The sequence below is a fragment of the Antennarius striatus genome, chromosome 1 (genome assembly GCF_040054535.1).
Source record: "Antennarius striatus isolate MH-2024 chromosome 1, ASM4005453v1, whole genome shotgun sequence".
NCBI classification, from domain to species: Eukaryota; Metazoa; Chordata; class Actinopteri; order Lophiiformes; family Antennariidae; genus Antennarius; species Antennarius striatus.
Window position 1 is genome coordinate 2528341 of NC_090776.1, and position 9039 is coordinate 2537379.

The following is a 9039-nucleotide window of genomic DNA, read 5'->3' on the forward strand; positions in this document are numbered from 1 at the left end:
TATTTTCACATTTAAATTTTATTTTTTTTTTGCAGCATTTTTTTTTTAAATTTAAAAATTCATATTTCTGGTTCTGGTTTGTGATGCATAAATTGGAATAACTGATCCATCAACAGTTCAGGATGGGGTTTGTTTTTTTTTTTTTTGACGTCTGGAGCGAATGGTGACGTCATCAAAGAGGAGATCCATTCACCCCAAAAACCAGAAACTAAATCTCCCCACTCATAAACAAACGTACCCACAAAGCGAGGCCCACCTCTGAAGGTCCCGGTGAGTCATGGATGATGTCATCAGGGGGACTGGTTGGTTGTTGGGGCCGGGGAGGGGGGGCGGGGGATGATTCAAACCACATTTCCAGGCCTCGTAGGGTTAACCTGTGCTGCACGCAGGAAGACGACGGATCCAAGACGCACGAAATGAGAATTCTTGAGGTCGGTCAGGTGATCGGCGTGAGCTCATCCTCGTCCTCCGGTTCCCCAGGCGACGGCTTCGGGGGAGATAAACGACACCCACTTGTCTGAACACCTTTCTGAAGCGGATCGCCCCAAACCAGCGTGTCGGAAAGTTTTCCGTTTTGTAACCGTGTGCGTTTCTCACGGATCGTTACGCCGGACGCGCCGGATCTCCTTCTGGTTGACGTTTAGCGACGTGTGTCATGATGCACGACGCCTCGACACCCGGGTCGCTTCAGGTTTTAAATGATGCTGGTCCAGCAAAACAAACGGGACACCTCGGTTGGCCTAGCAACGCCCCCCAACCCCCCGTGGCCTCTCCGTGAACCCGGGTATCCGTTAAGCACAGCTAAGGCGGCGGAGGCTCATCGGAGCTCCAGCGACAGATTGGACACGCGGCCTTGACCTTTTATCTGAATGCATTAGCAGAGCGGTGGGGTGTTAGCATCAGTTAGCATAAGTTAGCATCAGTTAGCGCTGTTAGCATCAGCTCGACAAAGTGTAGGTAAGTAGGTGGATTGTTTGTGAACACAGGATCGTGTTGCTAATGTCAATATGTTGAATTATATAACTTAGATCCCAGGACGCCACGGCGCCGCCGTCTGAGGGGCGGTACTGATGACCTACAGGAAAGTCAGACGACCAGCAGAAATCTAAAAAAATATATAAAAATGCAGCAGAAATTTAAAAAAATTAATTATGAAAATGTAGCAGAAATAAACAATAAAATTACAAAAATGCAGCAGAAATAAAGAAATTAAATTGAGAAAATGCAGGAAAATTCAACTAAATTATAAAAATTCAGCAGAAATTTTAAAAAATTAGAAAAATGCAGCAGAAATAAAAAATGTATTTATTAGAAAAATAATTAGAAAAATTCCAATCGGAAGACTTAATAAAAAAAATACTTGGAGGAAACAGTGTGTTTGTTATAGGAACTATTTTCAGGGGCGGAATAATAACTTTCTCACCTGTTGTTTCAGGGGGATGTAGTTTTACACCCGGTTTGCCAGCAGGGGGCGCTCCCTCTGAACGTTTTGGATTTAATCATTAGTCAAATGTTCCAGGTTTCTCAGCCTGTCCTGGCCTGTAGAGACATTTTCCTGCCCCCCCCCCCCACTCCATCTCCATTGAGTTGCGTGTTTACCTGAGGGATAGCGGTGTTTACAGTAATCATCACATCTATGCACTGATGCCCCCCCCCCTCCATGTGAGGTGCGTTTGGCAGCCGCCAGCATGCTGCTTTGTAATAAGAGGCTGAAGAAGCTCTCAAACGCTCCTCAGAGACATTATGGGGGGGGTCGGAGTGTCACACCTCCCATCCTTCAGCCCCGGTGTCTTTCAGGCTTTGGCAGCTGGCCATTGTGAATAGACGGGGGGGGGGGGGGGTCATGATAGGTGGGACTGGGTTTCATCCACCGGTACTGATGACAGGGGGCCGCTGCTGGTGCGAAACGTCCTACGCATTCTGAGACGCCTGAACGCAGCTGCAGACAGGAAGTGGAATGTGTTTTAGCTTGTAAGGTGAAATTTAAAGACACTTTAAATGTCGGAGCACACCTGGACGATTCAAGAGGTCCATCCTGTTTATGTCATAGCATTGACACCGGATATATACCCCCCGATGTGGACACAGCGCCGCCCTGCTGGCGGGATTAATCGTGCTTCGAATGAAACCGGATGGAACGTCCAGTCGGAACGCGATTTCGACGTTTGGCTTAAAATCCAAAAAGGGAAAGTGAAATAACTAAACTGACCTCGTATTTGTTCCAGAAGATGGAATCCGCCATCAGTTGGGTTTTTTAACGCCAAAAAGCTTGTTATTAGCTTTTTGTTAGCTTCAGGAAGAACACATGGTCGTAAAAGACTGGACAATTAATCCAGCATAAAAACGATAATTTAATCATCTTTAGAGATTCGGACCGACTTCTTGAAGCCATTACCTCGTCTCAGCTGCCACTGCATTGCGTAGCGGTGAAAGAATTACGCTCAGGAGGAATATAAACATCGCAGAACAAAGAGATGCAACAAATCACGCGGCCGTTTGACGCGAGGCCGTAAACATCGGTTCAGATGTAAAAACGGACGGCGAACGCGTTCAGCACACGGCGAAAGGTTTTAATAAGTTCAGGAATGTCGAGTTGGAGTTTTCTTTTCCTGCTATTTTTATAAACCAGCGTGAACCCGATTAGAGATGGGAGGGGTGTCTAAATCTGCAGCCTTGTCCTAGAAAACTGAAGAAGATGCTAAAAAGCATTAGCGTTCGCCGTTTTTTTTTGAGAAAGGTGCGTAAAGTTCTTGCGGCATCGAGAACTCGAGAAGCTCTAGAATGAAAAAGTGTCGACTTCAAGACCGTTTGTGCTCCATGTGAACGCAAAAAGTCCTTTCTATCAATGCACAAACGCTGAGACACATCCTTGATGTAGATGCAGACACGACCACTAGATGGCAGCGAAGGGAAACGTTTGCAAAAGACAAAAGTGGCGACGGTGAAGCCGATCGGTTGCTTCTTGATGTTTTAGTCTTTGGGGATTGGAGATCAGGTCTGAAGTGTAGATTTTGGGTGAACTTCTCCTTTTAAATCGAAAACACAAACGGCGTGAGCATCCCTGACAGCAGCGCCGTTTCATCTGGGCGCCATTTCCCTCCTCACACGTTTGCCCAGCAGGCTGCTAGCGGGTCTGTGAGGAGACGGCGTGCAGGTCTGGACAACGCTCGGGTGATTACGATCCGTCTTCCCTCTGTGGAAAAAAATACTTATTGCCAGGAGAGGCATGTTGGAGAGTTCTGTCAAGACAAGAGGATGTGGGGAGGAGGGGAGTCAGTGGTGGTGGGGGGGTGGGTTCAATTTATTCCAGATATGTACTTCAGCTAAAGAAGTGCATCATGGGTGGTATAAGAAGCCGGTGTGTGTGTGTGTGTGTGTGTGCTGCCTGACATGACAGGCTTTTATATTCAGATATATATCCTGCTTTCATCCCCCAAACGCCATCCGTCACCTTGGCGACGCATTAGCGAACACCCGACTGGGATGTTGTGACACGTTTAGGACGTGAGGCCGGTTTAATGGCTGTACCAGGACGGCCGGGGGTGTGTGTGTGTGTGGGGGGGGGGGTGATGTACGGGAAGCATAAAAGTAAAAACAACGGAGGTGGACCAAAGAGAGGTGATTTACTGCTGGCAGGAAGGTGTGAGAGAATTCCACAAGTCGTCACCGACGGAGAGGCTCGAGCATGAAGTCATGAAGCCGTGTGTTTCGTCACGCTAACACGCTAACACTGTTCATTAGAAAGTAACACACACACACTTAAAACCTCCAGTAAATACCATCCACTATATTTACTGGACTGTTTGGGTCCCGGAAAATGAGCTTAACAGCTGCCACTAAAGTTTATGTACGGAAACCAAACACACACACACACACACACACACACACACACACACACACACACACACACACACACACACACACTGGAGAGCGCAGAACGAGAGGACGTGATGAATGTTTAGGGGGCAGAGATCTGGAACACTGGACACATCCGGCGAGACGCAACAGTCCAACAACCAGGAATCCTAGAGGTTCCCAAAGAGAGGGTCCCCCGAAGGGCCCCTCCAGGGGATACTGAGACACCTGCACTCGGGTCGGGACATGATTTCCAGAACTCGCATTAATATAGTCTTGTCAGCATAGAGCCGGTTGGGTATGGAGGTGAAGGCGCATCGGCGCCTCCACGCAGCAGGAGGCGACGATCGTGAGACACAGGTGACAACAGGAGGAAGAGGAAGAGCCGTGATGAAACAGGAAACAGCTTTTTGCTCAGTGCTTTTGTGAAAGTGAACCAGATTTCGGAGTTTGTAAGCAGCGTCTGGTCCTTTCAAGTTCATGCCGGCTGGATAGGAAACATCTGCCGCCTCTGTCCAGGATGACGTGACCCTGGCGTCTCTCCTACGGACCTCACGCCTCCTGAAGACCTCGCTAGATGTCACACCAGGAGGAATAAATGACAGGAATAAACAGAGTTCTCCTCAGACTGAGGTCGTCCAGATGCGGAACGCATTCATGTTGGACCGGTTTGAGAAACGCGAGCAGAGAGACGACAGGAAGAGTTCTAGTTCGGTCGTTTACCTCAAGTTGCCTGTGTCCCTCTACCACATCTCTGAATTTACTCTCCATTATTAGTACAGTTGAGAACGGCTTTATAAATATAATTCCCAAGACCCGCCCTTTTATCTTCATCTTAAGTTAATAACGGGAATGAATAGAAAACATGGAGACATCTGCGGATGATGAAGGACGATGGAGGACAAGTTCCTCCCAGAGGGGCTGGATGCAACTATAATAGATCAAATCTACACGGAACACAAAGAGGTGATGCGGCCACCAGGAAGCAGACAAGACAGAGGATAAAGATGGAGATACGGCGGTGAGGCGAGGTTTCCGCCCGCGTTCACGACCACCCAATGGAGAGGTCAGGGTCAGCGTCCCGGTGACCACCCCTGAGTTTGTTTTCCACACATGAAACATTTAAAGGAACAGTTCATCCAATGAAATCACGTCATCCTGGTACAACTTGAATATGAGGACTTGTTTACAATATAAAAAGAGAATAAACAACTCTATACCCTCTTATTATCTCCCAGGGTGGGAGGTCCTTGGCCAATTATTCAGTCAACTTTTGCACTCTCGCGGCGGAGAGCGCGAGAGTGCAGGGTTATATTGATTGGCGTCTTTTGGACTCTAATCAATATCCCCAGCTTTCAAAGTTTTGCAACGGGCCACCATGTTCTCCTAGCTGGACCTGAGAAACTCTGACCACCTTGTGCATATTAGGGAGGAGAACAAGTGAAAGACTTTAATACCCCTAGTGGCCATTGTGAATATTTGGTCATGTCGTTCGACCTTACTAATGCTCCCGCAGTTTTTCAGGCCCTTGTCAAAAATGTACTCCAAGACAAGCTCAATGTCAATGTGTTTGTGTAACTGGATGACATCCTCATTTTCTCCAGGTCCAAGCAGGGTCATGTGACCCACGTGTGCCAGGTTCTCCAGAGACTACTCTGAGGAACTATGATAATGGGCCCATGAACTGTCAGCAGTTAAGTTGACCGTTGAGGAGTGGAGACACTGGTTGTAGGAGGCTGTCTGTCTTACCAACCAGGTCCCAAGAAAACAAAACCTGCCAGGCAGTACCAGCCAGACTACCATCCGCCAAAATTGGTCTACATTGTCCCACCCCCACCGGCTCAGTAACGGGAGAAGTGAAGGACCAGGTAAAAGGCTCTCAGAGACAGTAATCTGCTCCTTGTACCTGTCCTAACAGGGTACTAAAGGCCAACCCAGGTAGACTTCCTGTTCCCAGGTCTTGCAGTAGGGTGATTCCTACGCTTGGCTTGCCACCCAGGGGTGGGACAAACTCCAGCTCTGTTGTGGTTTCGGTGCTAGTCTGCTATAACTAATCTTGTAACCACTATCAGACGATGACAACTCCAACCTTTGACCAGCATTTGACCTCCCTTGGTGACTCAACACCCACTGGGTTTGACGTTAAACTGCATCCAACCTAGAGATGGATGGGCACTGCCAGGTTTAATTGCCCAAGACACACCATATGATGACAATTGAGGGTCGTCTGTGGTGCCTCAACGACCCTCTGGGGTTATGGGATAGGCTAGATGACTCAACACCAACTTCCTGTTTGATGGCCTCAGATCCTTGAGTGGACTTCCTGTTACCATTAGGTGGCGGCAATACCTTTTACATTTCTTCTACTGAAACAAGTGAGGACCAGACAATTATCAAATCCAGAACAATATCAGTATGAGGAATAACAGTGTGTGTCTTGCACATGTGTACAAGATGGTATCCTAGCAACAAAGAGATCATAAAGAGGTGGAATTTTTCATTTGATCCTTTAATCTTTATTCTGTAAAGACCGACCCAAGTTAGTTTCCAGACACTGTCTTGATGCCTGGAGTTACTGACACAAAGATAGCAGAAATGTCCAGAAGAAAATTGGTCCTTTGAGATATGATGAAGAGCACCACAACGATGGACAAGGTCCACTTTGACATCGCAGAGAAGACGCTGTTGTTCTTCCTCAATATGCGAAAGAGAAAGACCATGGAGACGCTTGAAAAACAACTCAGACAAAAGCTGGGTGACGACTCTGTGAGTCTCAAGAAGATCCAGGGTCTGGAGGGATCGGTGATGGCGAACAAGACCTGCCAGTCACCTGACTGCGATGACCTTCAGAAACAAGTGTGCAGGCAGAGAAGGAGCAGCTGGAGCAGGAGCTGAATCAGGGTAGGGATGCAGTCCAGAACCTGAGCAAGTTCTTGATGGAGGAAAAAGAAGCGCGTCTCAGGCAAAAACAAGCATATGAAGAGGCCGTGGAGAGAATGCAGGCCGACCATTGAGCCTATCTGTGCAGAGGTCGTCCAGTTGGAGGCCGATCTTAAGGTGTCTCGGCAGACGTGCCTCTACCTCCAGGAGCTCAACAAACAACTGTCAAATAACATGGAGATGTCCAAAGTTCAGTGTGCCTATCAGATTCTGAACATAGTCAGTCTCTGAAGGAGATTAAGTGTCGCCTGGAGGAGGAGGAGAAGAAGAGGTCGTCTCCAAACCCCAGGTGAACCATGAGGAGAGCTCAGCTACAAGTCGAACCGGTCCAGGAGACGGCTGGCCGGACGGAGAGTCTAAAAGAACTTGTTAAAACGTTGATTATGTGAACTTTTAAAGGCGTGTAATCACTAGAGACATCCGGACAAACCGAAACCGTTTCTCTTGATCTACTTCACAACCTACACCCACCTACAAAAGAAAAATGAAACAAGAACCAATGCAGTCACAGACTACACCATCCTGCAACACCCCTGAATTGAAAAATTTACCCTGACCCACTTGCATTGATCAAAGCTAATGCTTTAATTTTACCCTATGATCTATGGTCTTACTCACACTGGCCTTCTCCCTCGTCTATCTACTGTATCTTTTCCGGTTCCTGAGTGTGCAAAAGCTGAAATTTGACCTTGAACTAGTTTTCTCAAGGTCAAGGTCATCATCTCATTTCCATCCCCTTTGCTGCCTGAGTAATGAGCTTTTAGTTTCATCTTTCTATCTGCAACAGTTGCGAAGATATTTGGTGGTGGAACACATAAACACTGACAGTTACAATACATCACCGCTTTGAAGTGGGATGTAATAAATCTCCTGCTCTGTTTGAACTTCATTTAAATTCTGTTCTCGTTGGAAAATCCAGAAATGAGGATTAAGAGTTTTCACCCGCCCATCCATCAACACGCTGGTGGGCTGGTAATAACTTCATTTACGGGTAAATTGAATTACTTCACAACCGCAGGTTAATTTAGAATTCTTTTAGTTTCCCACCAGACGGACACACACACACACACACACACACACACACACACACACACACACACACACACACACAGGAATTTCAAGCTGCCATCCTGACCTGCCCAAACTCACTATGTGGAACTAGTCCAGCTCTCTGACTGATGACTGATTATCAGCTCAGCTTCCCCTGTGTGTGTGTGTGTGTGTGTGTGTGTGTGTGTGTGTGTGTGTGTGTGTGTGTCTGCTATCCAGGAGCCCATGTTGTCCATCTGTCAGACTCTTCAGTCCTCACACACTCCTGTTTACAGTCTATAATGTTTGTGTGTGAATGCAAGCCCCGCCCACTGGACACCAAATGTCACATTTTCAAAGTTAGCCCTTCAAAATAAAAGCACGCCAATTCTGTTATTCCTGCCATTCGTGCCGTTAGCATGCTGCTCAGGCATTGCCAATACATTTTTAAAAATACACGACATGCAGATTAATGATTAAGCTGGTGAAAAATAAGCTTTTGCAAAGTATGGAAGAAAAGACCCAATCAGCTTACTTCTGTACTCTGATTGGTCCATTTCTGCTCAGCTATTTTAACATTTCAGAACTATTATTTTGAACTGAATAGACTAAATAGGAAACTAGCAGTAATACAAACAGTACTGAAGGTTTTACATTACGTTATAATTCATTTAATTACACATTTTCTCCAGCACACACACCGCTGAAACCCAATGGTACTGACACACACCAAGCGCTACACACAATCCACCTTCAAGAAAAACTTTCGTCTTGTTGTTTGGGGTAAACAACGGAGGAATTCGGTAGACAAGGATTTAAATTTCACCCCCATCTTTTAATCCCAGTTGATCCATCTCTGCAGGCGAGCAGGGAGGTAGAAACCAGCATCAAATTGTTACCATCTGACTCCAATTGGGATCTTGGCAAATAAACACCGCGTATTACGGCAATCAGTTTCACCTGGAAGGAGTTTCTGGAAGCCTGGAGTGAAGCTGTAAACGGCTGGAATAAAACACAAAGCGCACTTTTCTGTTTTGTGTAAAAACAAGACTGTGGTTAACGATAATTCATGGGAGGGGAGACTTCTCAGAACAAATAGACGAGTAGATCACAACAAAAAAGTTAGATTTTGACAAAAACGTATCGTATCGTATGTTTTTTTAAAACAGATGGTAAGAAAATATTTGTTTCGTAAAATGGAAGATTACAGATTTT